This window comes from Corvus kubaryi, unplaced genomic scaffold (assembly GCF_017639235.1).
Source record: "Corvus kubaryi isolate FWS band 111438036 unplaced genomic scaffold, C.kubaryi_AGA036_p1.0 69, whole genome shotgun sequence".
Lineage (NCBI taxonomy): Eukaryota > Metazoa > Chordata > Aves > Passeriformes > Corvidae > Corvus > Corvus kubaryi.
In genome coordinates, this window is record NW_024582057.1 from 440001 (window position 1) to 466501 (window position 26501).

General features: G+C 38.9%; 1 long non-coding RNA gene across 1 annotated transcript; it reads left to right on the forward strand.

The window, feature by feature from the left end:
* Positions 1 to 571: 571 nt before the first annotated feature.
* Positions 572 to 25983, forward strand: LOC121674678. The gene is made up of 4 exons (XR_006019774.1): positions 572 to 1337; positions 3047 to 3106; positions 12232 to 12329; positions 23308 to 25983. It is a non-coding gene; the product is annotated as an uncharacterized LOC121674678 (long non-coding RNA).
* Positions 25984 to 26501: the final 518 nt, after the last annotated feature.

Sequence of the window (26501 nt, forward strand, 5' to 3'; positions counted from 1 at the left end):
CTTTCACAAGAAAATCCTCCAAAGTGCAAGAAGTCCAGATACTTCTGACTTCTTTTTTTTTTCAATCTACATTTTCTTTCTGCCTGATAAACTTGGCATATGCTGCATATGCCTTGACCTGTTACTCTGACATTAGTAGCAGAGATATATTGAAAAGTAATGTACTGAAAGTCTTTCACCTATGAATGCACCTTTTCTTGATGGCATTTTCTGTTATTTTGCTTGTCAAGCTCCATAGTGTTCAGTGTTCCTTCTTTATATTTGTAAGAGGATTTTGTTACAAATAAATCTTATCACTATTCAAATAGAATAATTATTAGGTCGTATTACCATTACCTTTCCTACAGAATAATAAATATATCTTTAAAATTCCCTATTTTTGAAGGTAGTGTAGCAATTAAAATGCACTTAAACATTCCTTATTTGTATGCAAATGGTCAGGATGAAGAAGAACAAGAGGATGTGCAAAATGGTATGCAATTTTCAATCACATATATATATATATATTTAGTATAAATCTATTCCAACATTTTTTGACTTCTGATAGCATGTCCCAATTATTTTTGTGATTTAGAATATAATTTATGATTTAGATTACCAAGGAGTAGAGAATTTTATAGTGTCCAATATTTTTTTTCCTCTAATTCCTAGTTGAGCATGAAAGAATTCATCTGTATGGGGCCAGTGAAATTGTCTGTGAATAATTTTCTGTTAAATAGCATTCTGGCAATGAGTTTTTCATTTCCCAGAGTATTTTAACTGGTGTTTTCTGGAGCTGATTGAATACTGTCCATTTACTATATTGACACATTTTGATGCTGTGACTGAATACATTATTCAATTAATCATCTCTGCAATATTAGACCAGCCGTAGTTTATGCTCAGAGTCACAGACCTGATGTGAATTCACTTATGTAAGAGCTGTGTGTGGTTTGATGAATCCTTTTCTTTAACTTCTTCTGTTCAGAATAACAGACATTGGGTTGCTGTTTAAAACAGGTTGGTTGATTTATGATTTTGCTCCCCTTATGCCATGTGTTTAAGAAAAAGTTCCTCTTTTCTTATAGGTCTCTAAACGTTTGTTCTGGTTAAATACTAGAGGTTTATTTGAAATTGGGGGCAGAGACATCAGTGCCTGACTCAACTCCTCCTCTTCATTGGAAATGTTCCCTGCTAGAAGAGGATAAATCAGGCCATGGATCAGAGGGCCATCAAGATCCTGGACACAGCTTATCACGGTGGTGATTAAGAATGATGCAACTTGAACTCACTTTTGAAGGCAAAGACCAGACTTAAGGCAGGAGGCTGCTACGTGATCATCACTTTACATATTTGTAGTAAGTATGTGTGGTCCAAATGCTATGTCACCCAAGTCTGTTTGAGGGCTGGGACATTTTCACCACCTGCAACAGAAGTGACATTAGTACAACAACAACAAAAAAGAACTAAGAATAAAGGGGAATTTGAAGAGTCTGGGAAACTATTTTATAATATTTTATGTGGTGGATTCTGCTCTCATTCTTTAATGCGAAATGAAGAAATTTGCTGAAGAACACACTAAAATTAGATGCCATGTAGCCGAGCACTGGATTTGAATGAGGCCCTTCATCTCTTGGTTTTCCACTGGTTCAGTGATAACCATTGCCTTCAAGATCTCTTCAGGCCATGGAGCTGTGGTGTCTCCTACCTTCTGCAGCTAAGATTTTTGCTAAGATGTTATTTCCTCAGCTCTGGCTGTAGGTGGAAAACATTAAAATGCCTCTAAAATTTCAAGTGTTGTAGTTTTAAGAGTATACTTTTTGTGGCTATAAATGCTTTTGATTTAGTATTTGTTTATGTTCCCTCATAGATGCTGACCTACCTGAGCTATCATTAAAGCATCATCCAGCTTTCATGCAGCTTATACAACAATACCTTGTTTAAGACTAACTTAATTTGAGTTGCAAACCCTACAGTATATTTATATATTTATATATTTTTCAGGAGGTGGAGAGGATGTGCCAGGTACAGGCATGCAATTTATAAGCCTTAGTTGGGAGGTTAATTGATTTGTGTTCCTGTTATAATCAATACTGAGTGGGAAAGGCTCCTTAAAAACATTTTTGTTCCCTCAAGTTAAGCTTCTTATCTGAACTACTATTCAGAGAAGAGTATTTCTCTGTAATGGTTGTCTACAGAGGCTAGCCAATTAACACTGGCCTGAAGGTGGATTCTTGAATTTAGGAGATACCATCCTCCCTCTGACAGGGCTGTAAGAATCCATCATAGTGCAAAGGCAAGGGCCCATCACGGAACAGTGGGTGCCAGTCTTGGTGCAAAATAAACTGAAATTTCTTAAATATGAAAGCCATGGTTCAAAGAGGGCAACTATTCAAATATTACTAGAATTTTTAAGGGAAAGACAAGGAAAAGTTCATATGCCTTCTTTATCTTTGTAACAGAATAGTTCTGGAGAATTCACCTTGAAATTTATGCTATTAGTGCTGTCAGCCTGCAATATGTATTTCAAAACAAGTACTATGGAGAATTGAAGATATATGCAAATGAGTTATTAAAGAGCAGAGAAAAATTGTTTCAGAATTACAAGAAGAAAACAGTGTGATGGAACAAAGGTCAGCTTAAGTTACATCAGACCTTCAGGTTCTTGTTTCAATTCAAAATCAATTTCAAACAAAACCAAATGAAATCATGCTGAGAGAAAGGCCACAGTAACATTTCAACACTCCACTGTACTGAAACACCATAAAGTATTATCTGATCTTCCATATCACAGAAAATATTCAGTTAGTCTATTTGGGTATTTTAGTAATATTCAATATTTAAAATTGGGGGACTATAATAAGGAAAATCAGCCCCTCTTAATTAAAAATGGTTCATGCTAAATCAACATTTCATATTTTCAAGGCATCTCTTTACAAAAGTAATTAAAATCTCCAGACATCTTTTAGTGCTCTGTGGATTTAAGTGTTTTCTTTTTCATTCAACTTTCTCCCTTCTTAAGAGTGAAAGAATTATCTTGGGGTTTATTTTCCCTCTTCTGTAACAGATCCGTCTTTGGCTGTTTGTGTGGATGCCACGCAAAGACCTCTCAATGTAGACCTACAAGGTAAGGAAATGCAATGGATTCTTCAGTCACAAACTTGTAATAGGGTATTGGGGAATTCAAGGTGAAATGACATACTATGGAAAAAATCCACTTAAAAGCTCACACTGAATTCCTCTAGGGCCAAGATTTCATACTTATGCCAGGTTACATCCTTGGCTGATTGACGTTGAAATGAAGCTTAGTTTGCAAAGCTCTTTTACTGTTCAAACCTCCTCTGGAACTTCTGATATCTTTAATAAGAAATGTGAGAATGAGTAAAATAAAATTCAGAAAAAACCCACCAAACTATGGAATTCTCTCCAGCAGCCAAAATTGCATTGTGTGTGGGCTTTTAAAAAATTGTTATACACACACAGGCAAATTGGCCCAGTGAATATACTGCAAATCTGCTAATGATGAATATCTTAGCCAGGCTCAAATCCTGCTGTAGGTTAACAAATAGTGGACCCAATGACCAGAACGGTGATTCTCCTGTGCAGAAGGCAGCAGCTTTTGGCCAAGTATCATTAGCTAATGCCAAAGCAAAGGGAAAACAGCGTGGGTGCAACAGCCCATCTAGGCCACCTGGCCCTCACGGTTTTATTGGAATAGTCTCACTCACACCGTCCTCAGAAAGAGAAGGCCAATGTGGGTCAGAGAATCATTTTCTCTTCCTTCCAGCATCTTAATTAAAGAGTCAGTCACTTCCACAGATCATTCTCAGATAAACAGGTTGTCTTCAGTAATTCATAATACAAGGTTTCTGGGAAAAACAGAAACTCTACTTTAAAGATAATAATAGATCTTTCCATCCTGCTGGCAGATATCAATTATACTGGGAAAGCACTTGGAGGTTCTGTACATACGCTAGTACAGGGGACTCATTATCCACATGATTATAAGTGTGGTAGGAGAAACTTTCTAAGGACAATCACTTAGATCAAGAAAACTTGAGGAAAGAAACTTTATAAGTGGTAAAAGCTGGAAATATTTGAGCTAATCTTTTGCTTTCCTGCTTCCCTGCTGTTATTAATAAACCCACATCTCAGAAGAGAGAGTTTAGGCTTTGCTACAACAAAAATTATATGTTTCTGAGCAGTCCAATGAGGACACCTGTTTATGATCTTAAAAACAGCCTTGGGAGATGAATCACCAGTTAGTCAGTTTATGTACACAGTTACAGTTCCAGAAAGCTGAGGAGCAGTAATGCCAGTTGTGAACCTGGACCAATGAGTTATGAAGGGTTTTACATGGAAAAAGTAGGTAATCAATGAATGAAAGTATAGTATTATAGAACAAATTAATGTTAAAAAAAAAAAAAAAGGAAAAAAAGCTGGAATGCATATAGCAAACAGAAGTAAATTTGTGCTGTTATAATGAGTCTCCACCACTGCCTTTTTTTGTCATAATCTTTTCCAGATAGGCTTGTAACATTTGTATGTCTGATTTGGTACACAGACATCTGAATGTAGGCCCCTCCCTTGCTGTTCTGACACCGACTGTGAAACTGTGGAACAGTAAACACACAAGCCTAGCAGAAAATGTGTTGGTGTGTGGAATTATGTATGTGGTCCTGGGAGTACCAGGTGAGGAAAGTTCAACTCTTCCCAGCTGAGTCAAATTAAGAGGGTAGGCAGCATATGAAAGCAATGAAGGAAGAGGAAGCTGGAGAGCTTGATGGGGGGGGGGGGGGGGCCGGCGGGGCGGGGGGCGGGCCGGGGTGGGGCGGGGCGGGGCTAGTGGAGGGACTGGTAGAGGTGTTTTGCCTCCTGGCTGAGGCCAGGGAAAGGAGCTGAGGGATTCACCAGCTGACTTCTCTGAACAGGGATGGGAACTTGGACAAAGCATCAGAAGCTGAAGCCAGAGAGATAAAAGACTGTCTCCACTACCTAAATGAGATTTAGTGAGCAAAGAGACAAGTGGAAGTGCAGGCAAGCTGATGGTGTGGTGATGGACTCTGCTGAGAGAACATGGAGCTGCTGTTGGAAAGTGCTTTTGCTTAGTGATCTGCTGACTGTGTGACCGCAGTGCCCTAGGCCAGAGCCCTGGAACTGGGAAGGTGGCAGAAGTTCTGGAGTTTTTGAACCGAGCCCAGCTTGTTTTATGTCAGGGCATGTGTGGATGCTTTGTGGGTTTTCCTGAGCAAAGTGTTTGTTATGTAGTTGCGAAGAGTTGAATGTTGTGACTGGGTGGTCCTTTCCAGTTCTATTACCCATTTGAGATTCTGAAGGGTTATACATGCCTCATATATGTGTGTGTATGTATATATAGCCTATACACACACACACACACACACATATATATATATATATATATTCTGTGATACTGAGGAAAGAAGAAATTTCTCAGTAGGATGTTAGTGAATATGAGACATCTCAGAGAGGATAGGTGGATCTGCAAATGATAGCCAGCTCACAGGGAAGCTGTACATAACGGTTTTTGGGGAAACCTTAGCAAACTAAGAATGGGTAGTTTCAGAAAACTTACCAACTTTATCATGAGGTTGTCCTTGTGGTTTCATCAGTCAGTGAAACATATTCTCCCAGGAAATATCTATGTTTATTATTTTCTCAATTACCTCATTATTTATACTTATCTGTTGTCGAAATCCACCTTCTGTTCCCCAAAGTCATCTTCTGCTTGGTTATGGACCAGCCCAGAGCAAAATGGAGTCCCTGCCCCAAAAAGGTTACAGACTAATTATAAACAAAGATAAATGTGTTTACTTCTGCATGTCCCTCTGTTAAACGTGAAGAAATGAATGCATACAGCACCTTAGGCAGCTGCTGAAGGCCAGCAAAAGTATTTTTGTAGGTTTTACAGTGAAGCAGGAATCTGTATATTTCTTGAAAGCATAAAGGTCAGCTGTTCCCCCACCCTCAACTATTAAAACAATGTTTAAATAAATGTTCTGACACAAGAACTATAAGAAACAAGTGAAGTCAAAAAAACCTACTAGCATGTCCTAGCTGCCTTAAAGAAGAAAAATTTTCAGTAAGCATGTTCAATTTATCTTGCTAGTATTATCCCAGTGGCCTCTTCCTTTTGTTGTTTGTATTTGTTTTAGTGCATGCCCAGTGCCTCTAGGTGAAACCAGCAATGTCAGCAGCACTCTGCATGTGTCACAGGGTATGTGCAGAATATCTGTTTGGAGAATCAGGGCCTGACACCAGCAAGAGAAGGACTCCTTTGCAGGGAAATGAGGGTGAGGAAGGTGAAAGGTCAAATTTTTGCATCAGATTTTATCATGTATTTTAAAACCTTGCCTGAGGAAATAACGTTGAATCTTATGATGACTTCTCTTTTGCAGTGGAGGTGAGACTGCTTGAAGGGGAACCCCCTTTCTGCACATAGCAGAAATTCCCAAGGAGTACTTGAGACTCTCCTCTGGCAGAAGGGAAGAGCAATGAACAGTTGAATTTGATAGTGACCTGACAAAAGTTACAGGAACTAGAAGGGAGGTAGGTCTCATCCAGCGTGTAAGCACAGACTTTGGCCCTCACCCCTGCTGTGAGTGTATTGCACGAAGAGTCAGTTCATCAGCTGATTGTGGGCAGTCAGAGGATGTTAGCAAGGTGTTCTTCACTCAGTAGCTAATTATGTGGGATTGCAACCCTCATGGCATAACAGAGTGTTACAAAGAGTCTTTGGATCTTTCCTGTCATTGTTCTGCTTTGTTGTGTTAGTGCATCACTGCTTGGGTGTTAGTGGGTAGCATTGCTGAGGGTTGCAGTAGTGTTTGAGCAAAGAGCTTGAAAGGTGACAGTCTGAAGGTTTTCTTGGTTTCCCATGGTCTAACATCTCTTTGGGCTGATGTCTCCCAACACTGCAAGCCCGAATCACCTCATATTTCTGAAACATTTTTGCTCCCCTTCCTTGCAGCCCCTTCTTGCTGTGGTTTCGTCCATGCTGTGTGATTTGGAAATACTTGCATTTAATAGAAGTCACACAGCACAAATAAATAACACTCATGAAAGTGCGTGTGAGTAACTGTGCATCAAAGTGTTTAATATTCTTCAGCCAGCTGCTGAGAGGTAAGCCAGTCAGAATATATCAAAACCAAACACAGCACTGGCAAGATTAAACAGCAGTGGATTTGCACATGTAATAAACCTGCTACATTGAGTTTAATCCATATGTAATTGGGAATAGATAAGGCTGGAATTGAATGACTGCACAGGATCTGCCTCAGATGGAGGAGGGAAGAGGGGGAGCAGCCCAGAGCATGGGGGCAAGAAGGCTCTTCAGCCTGTGGTTTGTCATGCAGATGCTGGAATAAGAGGTGGGTTTACACTGTTTAATTGTGAAGGACATTAGAAAGGTGGTATGATGTTGATGAGCTACAAGTACAGCAAAGGGCTTGGCTATTGGATAACTTCAAGTGTAAACAGGTTGTTTTCCTCCCTGGGCTATGGGAGGGACAGTTCTAACTGGGCTTAGTGTCAAGAAATGTTCCTGATTGTTTTTAGACTGTCCTTATTTGCCTGGTCTACTTTAATATGGTAAAATCAAACAGTGAGAATAAAATAGCTGCTACTCTATTGTTCTGCCTTTTCCCCATCATCTCTGTTTTTCAATTTAGAAAGGAATGACCCATGACCTATCCAAACTCCTCCCTTCCCACTTCAAAAATCATAGTACCTTGTCCAGTCAGTGTCTGTGTTGGCTTTTGCTCTGTTCCCTGATAACTATTTGCAAAGGAATGTGATGTTTGCCTCCCTTCCAGCTTCCTTCATGCACCTGATGGTATTTGTATGACTTTTCATGTGTTTTGAAACCCATGAAAAGCTGCATATACAACATTAAAAATACATTTTTTAATTTATGGGGTGCAAATTTTTTAATGTAGTTTATCCCTCCTTGTCCCTCCATAGCTCTAAAAGTCTGATACGTTTTTTGTCTTCTGGTTTCTCTTCTGTGATTTCCTATGTAGTTACCACTAGCACACAGCAGCTCGAGAGGCATTAAATGCATGCACAGCCAATCTTTTCCACTTATACTTGATAGACCCAGTAGGCTTGTGAGGATATTCTTAGACAGTAATGGAAAGGATCAAAGGACCAACATTTATCACACAGGACTTTGTTTTCCTCAGTTTTTGTTTCTTTTGATTCAATTAGTACAGCCCGCTTTTATGTGAGGATCAGATTTTGCCATGATTTTACATGGCTCCACAGCATGTGACTGTGAAGCTGGGGCACTTGTTCCAACTTTGTTAGCAGACACCAAAGGAAAACAGCAAAAATGCAGTAATTCATTAACTGGCAAAGCTGAAGTCAGACTTGCTTTCTGTCTCCTGGATATAGCAAGTAAGCTTGGGCTGGCACAGGGAAATCTGCTGTTGCCTTGACCAAGTGCAGAAGCAGAGGATTTTTTTAACTGTTTGATTATACATGTGCTTTCCTATGTGATGTTTTCTCTGAAGAAGCATTCCTAGCTTGAGCTGTCTGAATTCAGAAACAGTGTTTCTGACAGCCCCTTCTCAGCTACTGCTCACTTGTGTAGGTACCGTTGACTTATTTCATTTTGATTTACAGAAATATTTTATTTTAATCAATTTGATTACATTTTGATTTACATGCATCCTTGAAGCATGGAGCTGTGCCTCTCCGAATGCAGTGAATTACCTTAGTCCAGACCAGGACTAAGCAGCTCACTGTCCTAACAGTGAGACTCATTCAGGGTGAGAAGGCAAAGTGATTTCTTTGCCTGTGTCTTCTTGGACGTGTATGTCAACCAAGTAGGTGTTCCCCAAGGTTACCCAACATGCAGTGAGATGACCAAGTAGCTTGAAATGTACTTGGGACCACTACTTGCTTTCAAACTGTAGTTTTTAGCAGTGCAGCTTTAGGCCCCTTGTTTTCCTTCTGTAGTGGCCAAGCTGGTGGGAAAGTTTCAGGATGGTGAGCATGGCTGGATGCTCTCCTGATGGACCCTCAAGCTGGATAGCTGAGTTGCAAGGACCATAAAAAACATTTGAAGTTCTGTTGCACAATTTTTTGCCTGAAAGTATAGGGTAAGGTGTTTAAAAGCTACTCTCTTCTCTTGTGATCTATGTGTTTGCTAAAGGTTTGAGTACAAGAATTTTTCAATCATTTTGCAAATGGGTTGTGCTTAGTAGCAATTACAATAAAATTTAATCCAAAGCCCCTGGATATGGCAGTTTATGCCTCTTGCTTTATTATTTTTATTATTTCAGAGTCATATAATTTGTGCATTTTAATTTGAGTGATGTTGGCTATATGCTTTTGCCACAGGACTCAAATGAGAAGCTTAATAAATGACTATGGGATTTACATGACTAAATTTATTTCTTATCTCAGAGCTGCTAGCTTCTCCCTTCCCCCTTCTCCCCATACCCATTTAGTCTGAATTTCTTCCTCTTTGATGTGTTAGTATTGTATACAACTTTTATTGACTGTCCATGTTACAGAATGATGGTAATTTGGCTGCTGCTAATTATGTGGGTATTGTGGGTGAACAGGATGGCAGAGTAACTAAAAATTCAAGGATGCCTTAGAGCCGAGAACAGTTTAGAAGAAAGTAATTGTAAATGCACCATCCCCGGAGCTTGCAGGGAACAAAACAGTCAGCTTTTCATACAAGGCTGTGTCTCTCTAACGCTTGTGCTGGGAAGTACCACGTGGAGCCTAAGCATTTCTTGTCTCTGTCTCTTCTTAGACTGGTGGAGGGCAGTGAAAGGTTGGTCTCAAGGCCCCTGACTTGACTGGTGCTGTGACCATTACATCTACCTATGCAGGATAGTCCATTACTCAGTATGAAATTCTGTGTTCATATTTCTGCTCTAGACACTGCTACTCAATCAATAGTGTTTGTTGAATGGTTAATAGGGTAACAGCACAATAGAAAGAGCTGGCTTAACGGAGAGAAAATTTTTTGAAACCTGATTTTGGTTTGTAGTGGATTTTTTTTCACTCTAATATACCTTTCCAGTCTAATTCTTTCAATTTTATAAGACCGCATAACTCTAGCCTCAAAGCAGCTATTTTGTATTTGGCTATATATCAATATCACTTCTTTAACCCTGTAAGCATCTGTTATTTTCTCTCTGACAGAACACTCTTCTTGACCAATACAACCTGGGAAAGGTGGTTCACCAAGCCAGGTACACTGATGGACTGATATGGCTCAACAGTTCCTATTTAATTGCTTGGGGTTCTTTTTCTGGGTTTGTTTTTTTTTTTTCCTCCCTTGCTTCAATTACAATACTGTAAGCAGCATTTAGGTGTTCCTGATCAAGTCTTCCTCACCTTCCAGCATAACCTGGTAATTCTAGGAGGCAAATTCTCTGCATTATTTTAAAGCTTTCCCTGTTTCTTGAGTAAGAGAGTCCCTGCGTGTCCATTCAACAGTGAAGGAAGCTGACAAGTTCTATGGCTAAAACCTGCCTTCCTCACCAGCTCCTTTGTGGAACTGTCTTAAAAATGGGATTCATGGGGAAAAATGAGTAGGTGTGACTACAGGAAATTATGTATAGTCATTATTTATTTGCCTTTTTTTTTTTTTAGTGTTTCATTTTTCTTCGGTATCTTTTGCCAGGAGGAGTGAATGCAGTAGCAGAGATGTGCAGATCTAAGTTGAGGGCTTAGAAATGTCTGAGACTTTTTATTGCCAAAGGAAGGCTAGGAAGAGTGCAAAGGTGTTTAACCTGTGGTCTGTATAATTCATGTTTGCCAGGATAAGCTGTTTGGTGGCTTTTTTTTTTTTTAATTATATATTAGCACCTAAACAGCATTAGCAAACCTAATAAACTATTTCAAGAGCACTGAATGAAGGATATGAATCTTGTCTCTGTGTATATGTATATATGTCTATTGTCCCCCCAACCCTCCCATTTTCAGGGGAAAAACCCATTGCTTTTTTCATGTTGTTTCTAAGTCTACAATAGAAAATATAACAGCTTTATTATCAATGCTTTTGCAGTATAAGACACTGCAGCCAGTAAAACACTGTAGTAAAAAGACACTGAAAATTTTAAACTCGCTGCTCGTGGGAGTATAGTTTTCACTGGTTTTGTCAGCAAAAATTCCGCCAATTGAATTGTGGGTGGAAGGTACAAAATTTGTGTTGGCGAAAGAGGATATTTATTTACTGCTCATGTGGATATGGTTTATAAGTTGCTTCTGCAAGCAAATGCAAAATACACTTTTTATTTTTCTGTATGATGCTTTGAATTCATTATAGCTGAAGGGTTTTTTTAAATGTTTGCCAGTATGGTTTGGAATTACCAAGTATCGGTAGTTACTATGGATGATTAAAATTGCTGAGGAAAAACCTCCTTAGCATATTTCAGACTTCATGTACGCATCAATCTCTAAGACAGTGAGATGTGTAGTGCATTTTAATCATATTGCAGTACCTTTGTATGCTGCAAAACTATTTCCATTGAAGTCTGAAATGAGCCTGGCAGGACCCAGAGTCAACATGATAATATATTCTTGATATCCTTTACATGCTGATAACAGTTCAGCTGCACTAAAGCATTTTGTCAAGTTGTGCTCATTTTCTATAGGTGTTAATATATTTGGCAATGAGAGTTCAGATTGTTACTCTTAAATTAGTGTTGAATTTGGGTCATCAAGAACTCTGAATTGAGCAATTCTACCAACTGTTGCAGGACACTCTAGCAACCTTTGCATTAAACTGTGCTGCTGCGTGTTGAGTGTTGTAATTTAATAACAGGCACGTTGTAGCTACTTGTCTTCGTCCTGAGAAAAGATGGGAATATGTTAAGTTGATATTGCTGTAACTTTATAAGGTGAAACAGAGACAGGGCAGCCTAAAAGGACTGGTTTGTCTCCCACTTCCTTCCCCTTGTCTGTTGAGTCAAATCCTTATCAAGATTTTTCTTGGCCTGTTTTAACATAATTTAGCACAAATTTCATTTTCCTGGGTATCTTCACAATTTCAAGAAAAGTGCAAACCAGCAGTTCTTTGTCAGAGAGTCATGGTCTTCTGGCTCCACATTAAAGAAATGCCAGAGGTCACGCTGGGTATTCTCACACAAATAAACCAGATTATTTTAGTTTGGCTTGATGGTTTGAAAGGGAGTAGTAGTGTTTGGTTAAAGAGCTGATTGCTGGGTAACCTCTTGTAAGAGTGCTCATTTGTTTTTGACTTTTCAGTCTTGGATCACTAAGAAGATGCATTTAAGCTCCAGAGTCTGCTTTTCTACTTGTTTCAAGTTGCAAGTCAAAAGATGATATCTCCACAAAAGATGAGGGTGAGAGGTTCCATTTCTTTGTTTCTTCTTCACATGGACAAAATATAGGGTGTTTCATTTGCAGAGCCTTACAGCGCCAACTGCAGGACAGCCATGATACGTACTTGTTTACTACAGCAGTCTTGGTTTAAACTTCTGTTTCATTAAATGTTGTTTTCAAACCGCTACTGTAGTCATAATTAGTATGAAACATGTAGGAATGACATATACAGCATCCTGTGGCAATCTATGCACAGGGTCCTGGGCACTGGCTGGTCCTGTTGCTTTATTGAAAATCCTTGCCACAACTGCTCTTTTCATTCAGATCAAATGATGGACAAATATCTTCCAGTTTCATTACCAGCAGCCCAAGAGAAGGACAGTACTTGAAGATCTGTGTGTAACACAGGAATGGCCTTGTAAGGTTGAAGGCTGTTTCTTGAGTCCCTGAACACACATCAAATGGGTGAAGGAACAATTCGTTATCACTATGTATGTAAGAGGACATAGGAGTAGTAGAAAACTGCATGTGTGTTGGAGTCCCTGAAGATCTCCAAGATTAAATTGCATGGCAGCAGTTGATCCGTTTGATCTTTGCAAACAGTAACTTCTGCAGGCAAGTGGAAGTGTAGGCAAGGGTCTGCTGAATGCTACTTCTGCTCAGTGTCCTTGCAAATTCCAGAACTTCTGCTTACCACCCCAGACTGCAATGTGGACATGCCCAAAATAACAGAGAGAAAATGCAGCTAGGAAACCAAGCCCAGGAGTAAAACATTTTTACAATTTTTAAGAAAAGCCTACAGCAAGGTTCTGAGTAGGACAACGTTTGAATAGATGCTTGGAAGTGGAAGGAAAGGGACTATTTCCTGCTGTCTGCCCTCCTGCAGGGCTTTATGTTAATAGATGAGTTCGGAGGAACTGGTTGCACCCTTGATTTTTCCTTCTAGTGGGAGCAGCCCCCAGAATCCTGCAAAATGCTGAGGGCAGGAGAGCAAGAGCAATCTGCTTCATTCCCCAAACGTGTTTTGGCGCAGACATTTTGGTTAATGTTGTTAACTTCGTGATAGGAGTTCCCATGACAAACACATTCCTATCTAACCCCAAACAGCAGGGTTAATCCCAACCTTTCAGGGTTAATTAAGAGGTAATTGCATGGGCCTCAATTAATCCCTGTTTAACTCAGTTGCATGTGATGGAAGGGCACTAGAGATTAATTTGGCATACTGCCTCATCAAATTCATTAATATCATTAAATGTGAAAAAATATTTTAAGTGTGAAGTAGCAGCTGCGACTCCTCTGCCCTATGACGGGGTCTAGCAGCACTAGGCAAAACCTTAAATACTTGTCATAAGGCTATAGATACCCGTATGTTTGGCTGAGTTAGGGAACTGCTGTCTCTTCCTCTCAGTGGCTACAGAAAATCTTTAAGATGCTGAATCTCACAGTAGAAAGGAATTGGTCCAATGGAGGAGTACTGACTTCTCGAATCCCTGATGATTTTGGTGGGAAGGACAAATGTTTGCTCCCTCTCTGAATCAGGCCCGTGGTGGTTTCCATGAGAGCATGCATTCACAGGGCGATATGTTACACAACATAGCCTGCTTAGTCTTAATTAAGGTTATAATTGAGAGGATGCAGAAATGTTTTGTCATTACTCTGCAGATTACTGAAATCTTAACTAATGAGATTTGACTCTAACATCTGCTGTAATAGTAAATTTAGACCTAGATGAAAAATTCATATGCATTAAATGGCTTAGTACTGAAAGTATGGCTAAAACAGCCCAATGTCAGTCTCTGAAGAAGTTACTTCTGAGTTTTGAGTCAATGCCTGGCTGAGGGGGACAGGAGGGCTCAAATGGAGGTAGGTTACTAGATTGTCACTACTTTCTTTGGTTGGTTATGCCCCTACAATCCCTTGCCCAATACCTGCACATGCCACAAAATACTCTGGCTTTGCTGACTTTCCCGGTTAAGTTTCCTCCAAACCACAAAACCTGGATGCGCTGTAGCTCCAGTATATACTCAGTATGAAAGCTGACTCAACTTCTGCTGCACTACACTGTACCAGGCAGCTCTCAAGTGATGCTGCTGCAATTTATCACCATAAACTGTTTCATATTGGAACAAACAATACTCATGAGGCAATCTGGATTCAAATTAATTCAAAAGCGCCATAACTGAAAAGTGAGCAGTCTCTTTGTGTTGTTTCTTTTTAACAAGATTTTATGATATGACTAGACTACAAATAGCTCTATTCATGAAAAACTGGCAACTTTGCAAATTGTATATGCTAAAAGCTATTTGTTGTACAAGCTGTTCTGGAAAAAACTCTTAAATGAAATCTTCTCTGCTAGGGGCATGTGAGGCATCAATTGCACGGGTCCCGCCATGGGTGTCCCATTTCAGGAGTCCCATGGCTATGTGGACAAGGATGAGAAAAGACCAACTGATCCAAAAACTTTTAACTGATCAAAGTTAATCACTCCAGGGTGCTAGAGAAAAGGACAGGTCCAGTAGGAAAGAGTTTTCCAGTCTGGTGAGGAAATGTGAGGGTGAAGGAAAACTAAGAGGTGGCAGAATTGCTTTTGGTCCTAAGCATTTGCATTCGATTCTCTGGAGCTCCTGCTGCATGCTTTCCCTTTGAAGGCAGGGCAATATTGTCTTCCTCCAAAATACCCCAGAAACATCTCCACTTTAATGTCCATTAAGACTGCTGCTGTTATCCTTCAGAGACGTGCTGTGTTTTCAGCATGATCCTGGGACATAGTTGTGGATGGACTTATTTTAAGGATGAATGAACTACTAAAGAGATGTAATATGTTTTTGTACCTCAATCAATGTAATTTATGGTATGGTATGGAACAAGGCATTAATGCATCTTCCCTGTAGACATTACTACAGTAAATTGCACCTGTATTTGGAGACATATATTTCTCGAATATTTGTGTAGTGGACTCAAATACCAAATGACACATCCCACCATGCAAACAAATGCTTTTGCCACCAGAAAGGGAGTATAAATTATCCTTCTAGAGTAACTCCTATGAGATATATAAAGATGCTGACTGTGAGCTGACGATCAAGCTTTAGTAGTAGCTATGGGAGTATCTCAGAGCCAAGGAGAAGAATTATAGTTATGTTTTAATGCACTAATCAAATCATTCCAATTCCTACCTCCAAGTAAAATTATGTTTCTTGGAAAGTGAGCACTATTTGCTCTGGGCCTTTCTTTTCAAATTATTTTTACTTTCATAATAATAATTTTAAGTACATTGGAGGTTAAAAGCTATCTGCAGAGCAATTAGAAGCTTTTGAGGAGAATTTGGATCTGAATGTGAAGTCATTTATAGGTTCAAATTTCTACTGCACATGTGAGATACACCTAGAAAATAATAGTACATGTGAAGGTGCAGCATTAGATCTGAAAACAGCTGGAGTGAGGGAGGGGTAAGGCATTTGAACTTGAAGCCTCAAAGTTTTCTCAGCTGCCATTTAACTCTATGATGACTTAGATCAGGAGGAAGTTTGTGTCAACAGAGATTTGAGGTATGTTACATTTTGAGTAACCACAGAAGTGGCCTGCTTTTGGTAGGCATAAATATTCAGGGTTAAGCACTGTAGGAGTCCACAAAATGGGCTGTTTTGTGAAACCAGTTCAGTCTAATGAATGTTTTCTGGATGCTTCCACTGTAGTGAGCTCTCAGTCAGAGTCTTGGCATCTATCTGTCTTGTTTTCAAACCCTGTTGTAAAGGAGCTGGTACTGCTGCCTTTGCCTATCTGAAAAAACAGTATTTAGAGCACATGTCCAGAACATGGGAACTGGAGATTTGGCACCTGTGCAGCAGGAGGTCAAATCTGTATATCTGGTAGTAAATGGCCTAATTATTTGGATAAAAATTTCAGTGAAATAGAGTCTCTCTCTTCCTGCTGTTATGTGCTTCTAAGTGTGGAAGATTTGAACAGCCTGGGGTCCTTGTCCTGAGGCTTAATTAGCTCTTTCACTCAAGGCTTGATTCCTGTAAGGAAAACAGTCCCTGACAGAGGAATGGAAGTGCAGCCATGTGCCTCCTAGTAAAATGGTTGTGCTGGCTTGGGGCTGTTTCCTTCCTCAATAGCAAGCCTCGAGAGGCTTTGTGCAATGCTTGTCTCACAGTCAGGAGCACAGAGGCACCACACAGTTGCCAGCAGTGGGACAGCTAATTGCTTTCCCTCTGTGGAATGGAAATGCAACCTGGGTTTGCTGTCTCCCACATCTGTGCTGTGCTCACTGGGCTGATGGATAAAATATTGGAAAACTGAAAGAGGAAACAACCTTGTTGCGACTCAGTTTTCTTTTAAGGTGGCCTTCATCTAACAGAGTAGAGCTCAGGCTATGATACCCAAGCATTACTCCTTGAAGATTATCTGGTCAGCTTTCAAAGGCTGACTGGAGGCCCAGATTAAAAGTCTTGGGAGGGATGAAGCCCTCTTTGAACACCGAGCAGGTGCTGGGAAGAGATGGTGTAGAGTAGATCATACGCTAGACCTTCACATATAACATTATTTGGTAAAGGCAAAAGAGCGGGCACTTCTCTTTCCTCTTCTCTTTTAGCTTTTAAGTCAGAAGGGTCTCACAAATGGGGAGGAGCAGTGGGGTGCAGAGGTGTTTGGGGTGCAGATGGCAGGGTGAGGAAAGCCCAAGGCATAGCAAGAGGTTGCAGGATGACTTGTGTGGCTCATGGAAACTGAGGCAGGCATCAAGTGTCCCAAACAGCACGTTTTTGGTCCATGGCACAGGAAGGTCTGGGGCTGTGGATGGGTGATAACACAGAAGTAGTATCAGTGGAATAGAAGAACACAGGTGCTACCCAAAAATTTTGTTTTTTCAGGTTGCAGCTTGGTTAGATACTCTAAATTTGTGCTTGCCGTATGGACTGCAAGAACAACAAAAATTGTATTCATTAAAGACTAAAACTGAAACAACTTAGCTGGAATCTAATTCAATCCCTCAACTTGGTTTACCAGTATATTCTGTGCACTTCATCTGTATGTAGTATGATTGTAATTATGATATCTTTGTTAGTCTAACTCCCCAGAACAAAAAAGTGCTTAGACATTAGCTGGCTATCTTCCTGATTTTTAAAGCCAAATGTCTAATTAGAGCGCTTCTGTTTCTTACATTTATTTTCAGTTCTAGAGAGTGAAAGACAAGAAATCTCAACACAGCTGTGGCTCTTTTATAAACTTCAGCTTATTAGAGCTGCTGGGTCAAATTCTCTGGTGGTGCAACTCCACAGACTTTCTGCTGGTGTAACTTCAGATATAAATATAATTCTCTGTACATCCGTCCATATGTGTGTTCCTATGTATATACCAAACCCATAGCTGATATAAATCACTGTAGCTCTTCTGGCTTCTGTGAAACTATAGTGATTTCTTACCAGCTGGGTATCCGGTCCACAGCATCTGGTTTTCCTTTTCCCTCCCTTAATAGCACTGATGAATCAGAATTCCTAAAGGAGGATAATACTAAACATAATTAGACAGGATATGTTCAAGAAGAAAATTTAATTTGAAGAGGTTTGCACAGAATTTTTATTGGCCTCAGGTGGAATGCTGGGACTTTATCTTAATGAATCCTTTCTACAGATCCATTTCAAAAACTGCATTATGCTATTATGTGATGGAGTGTACTTTAATGGTACATTGCACATATGTTTATTCAGTTGGATTTAAAAGTTCTTCTGTAAATTAGTATAATTATTTTGGGTGGTAAAAAAAGGTGTAATAACATAACCTGAAATTTTAAAATATTTACACACAGAGAAGTTTATTTAATCTTTGGCACCTACACACATTTTAGAAAGTCCTGTTAGTAACCCAAATATGTGGCTGTGGATTGGAGCTTTCTTCAGAATTGACTAGATGGTTGAGAAATGAACTATTTTTTAATCAATATTATTGTGTCCATCAATGGCTCACAATTCAAATACCAATATTTTATTATCATGTTCTATTTTTTACTTTTAAAATCATATCTGGTGGTTGTATTTTTATTGTAATTGTGTAAGTATAATATATTTTGCGATTATTTAGCTACACCCTGTTAGATTTTGTAAATATGTTCAAGATACTGGGTGAAGTCTTTACTTTTCCTGATTCCACATCTATTTACCTTTTATCTTCAGAAGAGCTTGCTAATTTTTATTATTAACAGTAACAGTAAGTATGTAGCTATCATTTGCGATGATATAATTTTATTCTAATTCAGATGCCATGTTTGGGGCACTTGTATCTGAAACAGAGTATCAGTTAAAGGAAAAAAAACCATTCTTGTTCTTTTTTCCCTGTGAAGGTTTGTGGGGGTTGTCTTTGAGGTCAACATCAAGGGGGCAAAGGCAAATAAAAGGCAAATTACTTCTGAGCTCAGAGAAAGGGGAGAAGAATTAGTAGAGCTGCTAGGTCTGTTTCTCTTCTTCTATAATTGTATTCAAAATGATGGAACCTTAACAAGGAAGTATTGGAGCTGCTGTATAAAAGCAAGCTACGAGCTCCCTCTGTCCTGGCACTGCAAAATGAGATTTGCAAGGTGATAAAGTCATATGGAAATGGAACGTCTTCCATGTCCCTGGTATTTTTTCACTAATTACTCCTAGCATAGGGGTCACTATTTTTTTGTAGTTTCTCTGTTAACACTTCCTAAATGAAATTGCAAATCTGTGTTTTCTTCTCTATGAGCATAAGACATCCCATCTAGCTGGTGACTGAGTTCTTGATGAATCTAGTATTGCAGTGAAAAATTATTTTGCAGCCATTACATACTCAGAACATGCAATCAGATAGCGAAATGTAACTATTCAAAACAGCTGATGAAACTTGCAGAGCCCTGGTGAACACTGCAGGCGAACAAAGCAGTAACCTGTACTGCTGCATCTAGATTTACGGTTTTTTTAAACAACAACAAAAAGGAAATAGTAATGAAGTACTCTCTATTTTAGAAATAAATTTTTAATAGACCTTCCAAGGAGGACTCAGGACAGGATTTGAAGCACCAACAGATGATTGCTGCTGCCTCAGGATCAGGTATTCAGAAAACATCTCCCAAGGTCCTGATATAGGAGTTAATCACTGGTTTGCAACAAGTTTTATAACAGTTTGGAGCACCTTTGTCCAGAGTCTGAGTGATGAATGAGTGCACCACATTACTCTGATGCCACGTGTTCTCTTTAATTTAATTAGCAATTGTTTTTCTAGCTTGGGTACAACCACAGTGCAATCTGATCATAGTGGCGAGAGAGGTTCTGTGCTTGTATGGACAGATCTAATGTTGTTACACAGCAAAAATAAATAGCTCACCCAGCAGATGTTGCTTCATGTTGCAAGCCTGTTCCTTAATTTACATACAGGTGTAAATCTAATCTCTATTTGCCTCCTTTTCCAAATATTTTGTACCTTTGTGGCCTTGGAAACATTCACATTTTAAAACCAGAAAGGGGCCTGAGCACCTGCTGTTTGGAAAGGAGTCTTAATTGGAGTGGGAAGAGGAGAAAGAATGTCATGTCCAGAAGCAATGATTAGGTCCTTCTCACATAGCCTTTTCCCATCACTGTGAGCACTTCTTTAAGAGTATGTGTCTGGCTTCAGTGAGTAAGAGTCACTGCTAGACTGAATATCCTACCTTTCTGCTGTTTTTAGTATCCTGCAGGATGAGAGTGGAGGGAATTTGCTTCAATAAAATTGAAACAAAAACTCTGATGTGTGCTGTGGCAATAAGCAAGTCCACATTTTTGCAATTGGGTATCACATTTTGTAAAGGTGATAAAGATACTGTCCCAAAACCAAGTTTCAGAGAGTATTTCAGGCAACATAATTTTCCTGGGTCTCTGTTACTTGAAAGCATCAACCCTGAAGTAATTAAAATGTAGGCAGGAAGCTGACTTCTTGCTGGGCTGAGAAATTCCTACCTATCCTTATTTTCTTTTGTGCGGTAAGAATAGCAAATACCACAATGCTGTTCAGTGCCTGGGAAAGCAGGGCTGAAGATTCTGGGCTTAAACTCCAGGGACAGTGCTGTGGATATTTGCAGCCTTGAAATGCAGGCATATAACATGAGCTAAAGTGACTGTACCTTGGGTGTGGCTGTGGATTCTGGAGCAACTTCAAGAATAGATCTCTTTCCTGTGATTATAAAGGAGTCGGGAGATGGAGACCTGTGAGCATCTTCTGCCCCAAAATTGAGTTGTGTACATCTTCCTTTGACTTTCCTCTCTCCTGCTCTTTCTGTAAGGAATTGAAAGGTTATTGTTAATAGCACCTTCTTTTCCTTCTTTCTCACCACAATCAAAATAATCTGATATTTTCATGGTGAAGGAGCTCTGTCAGAAAGCGTGCAGCATCTCCAGCAGCAGAATTTCATGCTAAGCTGAGGAATCCTGTCATCCTTAAGGCTAATTGATCCAGCATTACAGGAGTTAAACCATTTTTAGGAAATCAATTTAAATCAAAAGTCACGGAGTAAAATAGACTCTGTTCTTACTACAGCTTCTGTCTAAAGAACTCCAGCCTTCTTGGTTTGAGGAATTGCTATTTGCAAGGGGATTGTAACCAGAAATGTTAGAAATATAAAAAAGGTGGAATATTATAGAAAGTAGAGCTGTTTGCAAAGTGTCCCTAAATGGAGCAGAATTCTTCCTCAAAAAGTGGTCTCTTCTCCATTTTCTAATTAGAGAATTACATTTGATCAACAGCATTCCTGTCACCTGAGTAGCAGGACTTGCATTTAGGAGGTATGTGCAAAACCTGTGGAGTCTACGTAGCAGCACTAATGTAGGACTATGGTAGATTTTATCCATGTGGCAGGACTAACATGATTTTGGCTTACTGTAGTTGTCATGAGCGTTTGAGATGTTTTATTTGTATTTCCTTTTCTTTTGAATTCTTTTTTGTGGACAAACCTTGACTTTCATGCCTCTTAGAAGAGGCTGGTCTGCTTAGCTTATTAAAACAGAAATTGCTTAACAAAACATTTACTGATGTTATTTGTTGTAATTGAGTCCTGAAATAGTATTCTAAATGATACACAAGTCTATCTATTGGGACAGTTAGGGTGGTGTTTTCTTCTTGTTTTGGAAGAGCAGGTCAGCTCCTTATGCTCTTATTTATTTATAGCCATCAGTGTGACTACATTCATGGAACACCCCCTACACACATGTTTCTGAGTATATACTGCAAGTTCAGTTTTATAGCAAGTAACCTTGTAGTTTGAGCTGTAAGAGTCATGAAACCCCAAACAGAAAGCATTAAGATGAAACTTTCCTTGGAAAATCACCATCTATGATTGAAAATGACATCATAATCTCTTGGGGTATATTATAATTTTTATCTGGAAAGTTCTGGATTTTGTCTGCTAGATAAGAGTCAGTTGCTCCACTAGAATCCTGTTTTTAGATTTGAATTTTTCACAGGGAAAAGCCTCATTTGCCAAGGTGACTAGGTACATTTCTCTAATGGATTTGATTTTGATTATAAATTGACACACAAAATGCATGCTTCCTTGTGATCAAGCTGCAGGAGGGAGATATTTTCTTCTATTCAGATTCACTCCCAAATGACTGGCCAGTCTATGTAATGATGCGGTATATGCACACAAATATAGAGGAAAAGACAGACAACTTTCATAAGAATAGTTATTCCAAGATGATTTACTGCAAAAGCAAACCAATGGAGTTGCAATGACTATTGAGAAATGCTGTTTAGCTTAGAATCAAGCTAAGAACACAAAGGAAACACCCACACCAGGAAACTGATGCACTTAATTAGATCTTGAATTTGCATGCAGTTTAAGGATGGATTTGGCTAGTTGTTCTCCCTTTTGTGTGCCCTTTTGCAGAGGGTAATTGGTGAGGGGCAATTGAGTTATTTCATTTATCTTCCCAGAATTTGAGTCTGCTGCTACAGGCTGTCAGCTACCAGCAAACAAGCACTTCATTTAAAACACTGTTGAAAAGTTGGGTTCGGTCCTGTTGCATCTGGTATGCAGATGGGATGCTACTTTTTGTTCAAATAAACAGAAGAAGCAATTAAGCCCCTTTTGGAGTAAGATATCTGAAACAATAGGAGGCACCATCTGAAGCACAAGCTCAATCAGATACTGAGCCGTGGATAGCAGAGTTTTATAACATGTTGAATGCAAGCATAGATTGGATAAGTGGGGTTTGGGGTTTTTTTACTTTTCCCTTGTTTTTGGAGTTATCTGGGTATGAACAAAGATATAACCAGGAGGATGGATGACAGCAAGAGAGAAAAATGTCCTGAAGCCCCCAGTTTGTTATTCAGTTTCCTGCATTACTCTGAAACACCAAAGACATGACAGCAGGCTTTGCCTTCCTCCCTGGCAGTGCTGTGCTGTGTAGGACCCCGTGGCCCCACAGACTGTCACTGCTGCAGAACAATTGCAGATTATTCCCTCTGCCTATGAAAAAACAACTGACACACAAAGATTTCATTTCTGTTTTCTGATGGCAAGCACCCCATCGACTCAGCCACAGAGAAGAATGTTTGCATCTCTAAGTGTGATTACTCTTCTTTTTACACTTGCTATTATTTTCAAGGCAAAAACAATCCTGTATCTTTTTTTTTTTTCTTTGTTATTTTCTTTGACTGTTGCTGACTGGTTTTGGCAGCATGGTTTTTTTGTCCCAGTAGAAGAGACTGCTTATGCGCAGGAATATATGTGCAGCACAGAAATATATACCAAATACTCTCAGGAAAAAAAAAATGGTTTTAAATGATACGTTGGTTGTCCTCAAGAATGCCATACCAGCATATGAAGTGGCAAACATATGTACTCACAGTTTTGGAATTTGATGTATCTTGTTTTAAAATAACACTTTGCATGTGTCCCATTAAGTTACATCTCAGTAACACAGTTAAATTAATCTTCGTCTTGCCTTTTCTTAAGAATGTGTGCTATTTAACATGACAGCATAAATTCTCATGTTTTCCCATGAAATGCAGAAGATTTTTCCCCAACGGCCGCACCTGCCTATCTTGGAAAAGCTGGGTATGAACAAAGATATGACCAGAAGGAGGGATGGCAACAACAGAGAATAGAGGAAAAAAAGCCCTCACCTTCCCAGCTTGTTATGCAGTATGCAGTACTACTGCTCTACTTAATGGAAGACAAGAAGTTTTCCTGGCTGAGACATTACCATCTATCCTCTAAATTCTAAGCTCATGTCAATGGCAGTGCAAATGATTGACTGCTGCCTTTAAGGTCATGCAGAGGCAAACAGCTGACCTTGAAACAAAATTGGTTTACTGTTGTTAATATTATGACTTTATTAAATGAAAAAACCAAACCTTCTTTCAGAAGGTGGAAATTGATACATTTTACTAAAAAATATGGAGATTTGTTCTAAGTGTTTGACATCTACAACTGCTATGTACAAAAGCAAAGGAAATACGTGTAGAGGGCAGAAACTATTTACCTAATTCAGCTTCTGCCTGCAAATAGTTTTTTGTAGTCCAACAATTGTGTTATAAAAGAAGAAAAAAGATAATATATCTGAAGCAAAGGGGTTTATTATGCTGTAAAATCCCTGTTATTGAACCAGATTATATACATGGTGGGGAAAAACAGGTGAGTTTTCTGATCCAGCTGCTGCCTGAAACATGGTGTGAGAAAAATCCTGGCTGTATGTCAGCTTGTCCATCGGTTTAACAATGAGGTACTATGTCTCTTGTAAATTTTGTCATGTACAATATAGTACACAGTTGAAATACATAAATCAAAATCTTTACATATAAAACTTGGTAAATAATAGAGAAAAAAGTTCAAGAAAATACTTGGGTTAAAGTCAGAGAGAACAAGTATTTTTGGAGGGTTTTGAGTAAAATGAAAAATAAAAGTTTTCAATAAGTAAAATTCTACCTGAATTAAAACAAAATGTTTTTCTTTCAGTTTTTGGTAGCCTTTCACTGTATTATATTTCTACAGGTCACTTAAACTTTTTTAAAAAATCAAGGCTTTTGCAAACAAGTCATATCTCTGACATGAAACATTTTGCTTATAACTTCAGAGAAATGTGTCAGCTCCATTAATGGATGTTACCATTATCTTTATTGGTAGGAAACATACTCCAAACTTGATGCATTTGCAAGTAAGATTTGCTTTCTCCATCAAGACTCTGTTTAGCAAAGTTGATGTTAAGCTCCCTTCCCCTTAAAACCAGTTTTATTACAGTTCAAACTGTGTAGGACTCCAGACTGTTAAATTATGCATAAAATTCAGTGTTTCTGACATGTCTTTGGATTTCTATCTCTGCATATAATGACTTTGCACTATACGCTTGTCTATATATCGGTGCATTTACTTCTGCTTTTGTTAATCTTACGATACGCTGTTGAGATCTTCTGACTTTTGTGAGCTCTGATGAAAATCCCTGTAGGAACCATATTTACCATTAAAAAATTTAAAGAAACCTGTGTTTTATTCTCCTTGGGGCTGCCATCTTAAAATCTTGATGTTGCAGCTTTCAGGATGAAGAGAACAAAACGACAAATGGACTCAACTGGAGCAATGTTTAGGCAAAAAACAGGTGTTATGTAATCTTGTTCAGAGTCCATTCCATTGATAAATATTCTACTGCAAAAATGAAGAGAGAGTTAGATAAAGGCATAGGGACCCTTGAACTTCTTCTGTCCATCAAGCTGTTGTTTACTTGATTGTTTTATTAAAACATTCCATGTTTTTAATGTAAACCAGAGCAGGTTCCTGTAGCAAGTACTCTCGAGCTTACCTCACCTCTTGTGGTAGGTTTCCTGGGGCCAGCCAAATGTAATATGCTTTTAGATAACTCCTGTATCCAGCAGCAAGTCTGAGGTTTGTTTAAAACACTATTGAGACTCACATCTGAGCAAACTGATGCATAAGAGTCAAGTATGAACTTGGCATACTGTACTTTTCATGAATTGGTACAGCAACTGCTAAATTTCAAAATGAATACACATCAGCTAAGCCTAGGGCTATGAAGACTGACATCACCCCTCCACCCTGGTCCCAAGCCCTGACATGTGCTTCTTTCCAGGCTGTTTTGAGGTAAGCCATCTCCCAGGCAATCTGCTTCCACCATCTCTCCCTTGCTCTTTTCCCTTCATATATAACATTGCAGCTGAGCCTGGCTGATCTGTTTAAGGGTGTCCAGTAGAATGCCTTTTGCAGGCAAGTGTCTAATATAATACGCCTAATTAAAAAAAATAAATTGAAACTGGTGACTTGGCTTATCTCTTAACACTTATAATTACCCTAGTAAATGTCTTGATCTAGGGGAGTGAAGGAATATGAAACAAATATTTCACATGAGTATGAAACATTCATATCAGTTGTTGATGTTTTTAACAGTCATTCCTTTTGCCAACACCAGCTACTCTTTTACATGTTATATTCCATTGATTTACATAACAGACCACTCATTAAATTGCTGTTGTATAATATTTTGCTGTTGGAAAAGAATTAGCAAAAACTAGTTTGATCATAGCATGCTAGGATTGCTGTAGAACTAGTTACAACATGCCATAAATCAGAAAAGGATGGAAATGTTTTTTGTAGGATGCGGAAGTGTATATCCCATGTAGAGTTTGGATTTGTGTAGAAAGCTTCTATTTAAACTAGCTACACAGTGCTAAACCCTCCCCCCAACCAAAGCCCCAAAAAACCAGTTCTGCAGTGTCCATATACTTTCAGGTGTTTTTTTTTCCCCTTTATGAAAAAATATGTTGTTTTCATAGCAGGAATTTTTGACAAAACAACCAGCTATGAAATAATGTTTCAGAATGTTTGTAGGATGAGAGCTCCATCTCAAGAACCTTTAATGATGATGGGGCAGTTACACAAATGACCTCCATGTGCAGTTCAAATCTTAGTAGCAATTTACAAGAAAAGCGTGCCTGAATGACTTTGCACAATGAACAAATTCATTTGTTCAAACAACTTTGTTCCCAAACAGCAAATAAATCTGTGTAGAAAATGATCTATATAGTGGTTGCACTGACTTTCTTTTCTCCTTTATTTTAAGAGGTTGACTTTCTATCCTGTATTTTGTTTGAGGTTTTGGTCTATAATTGTGACTCTTACACCTATAGACTATCAAATAAATTGTGACAGAGAGACCTAGAGTAATTTTAATAGGAATCTTCAGAACAGAGAAGAA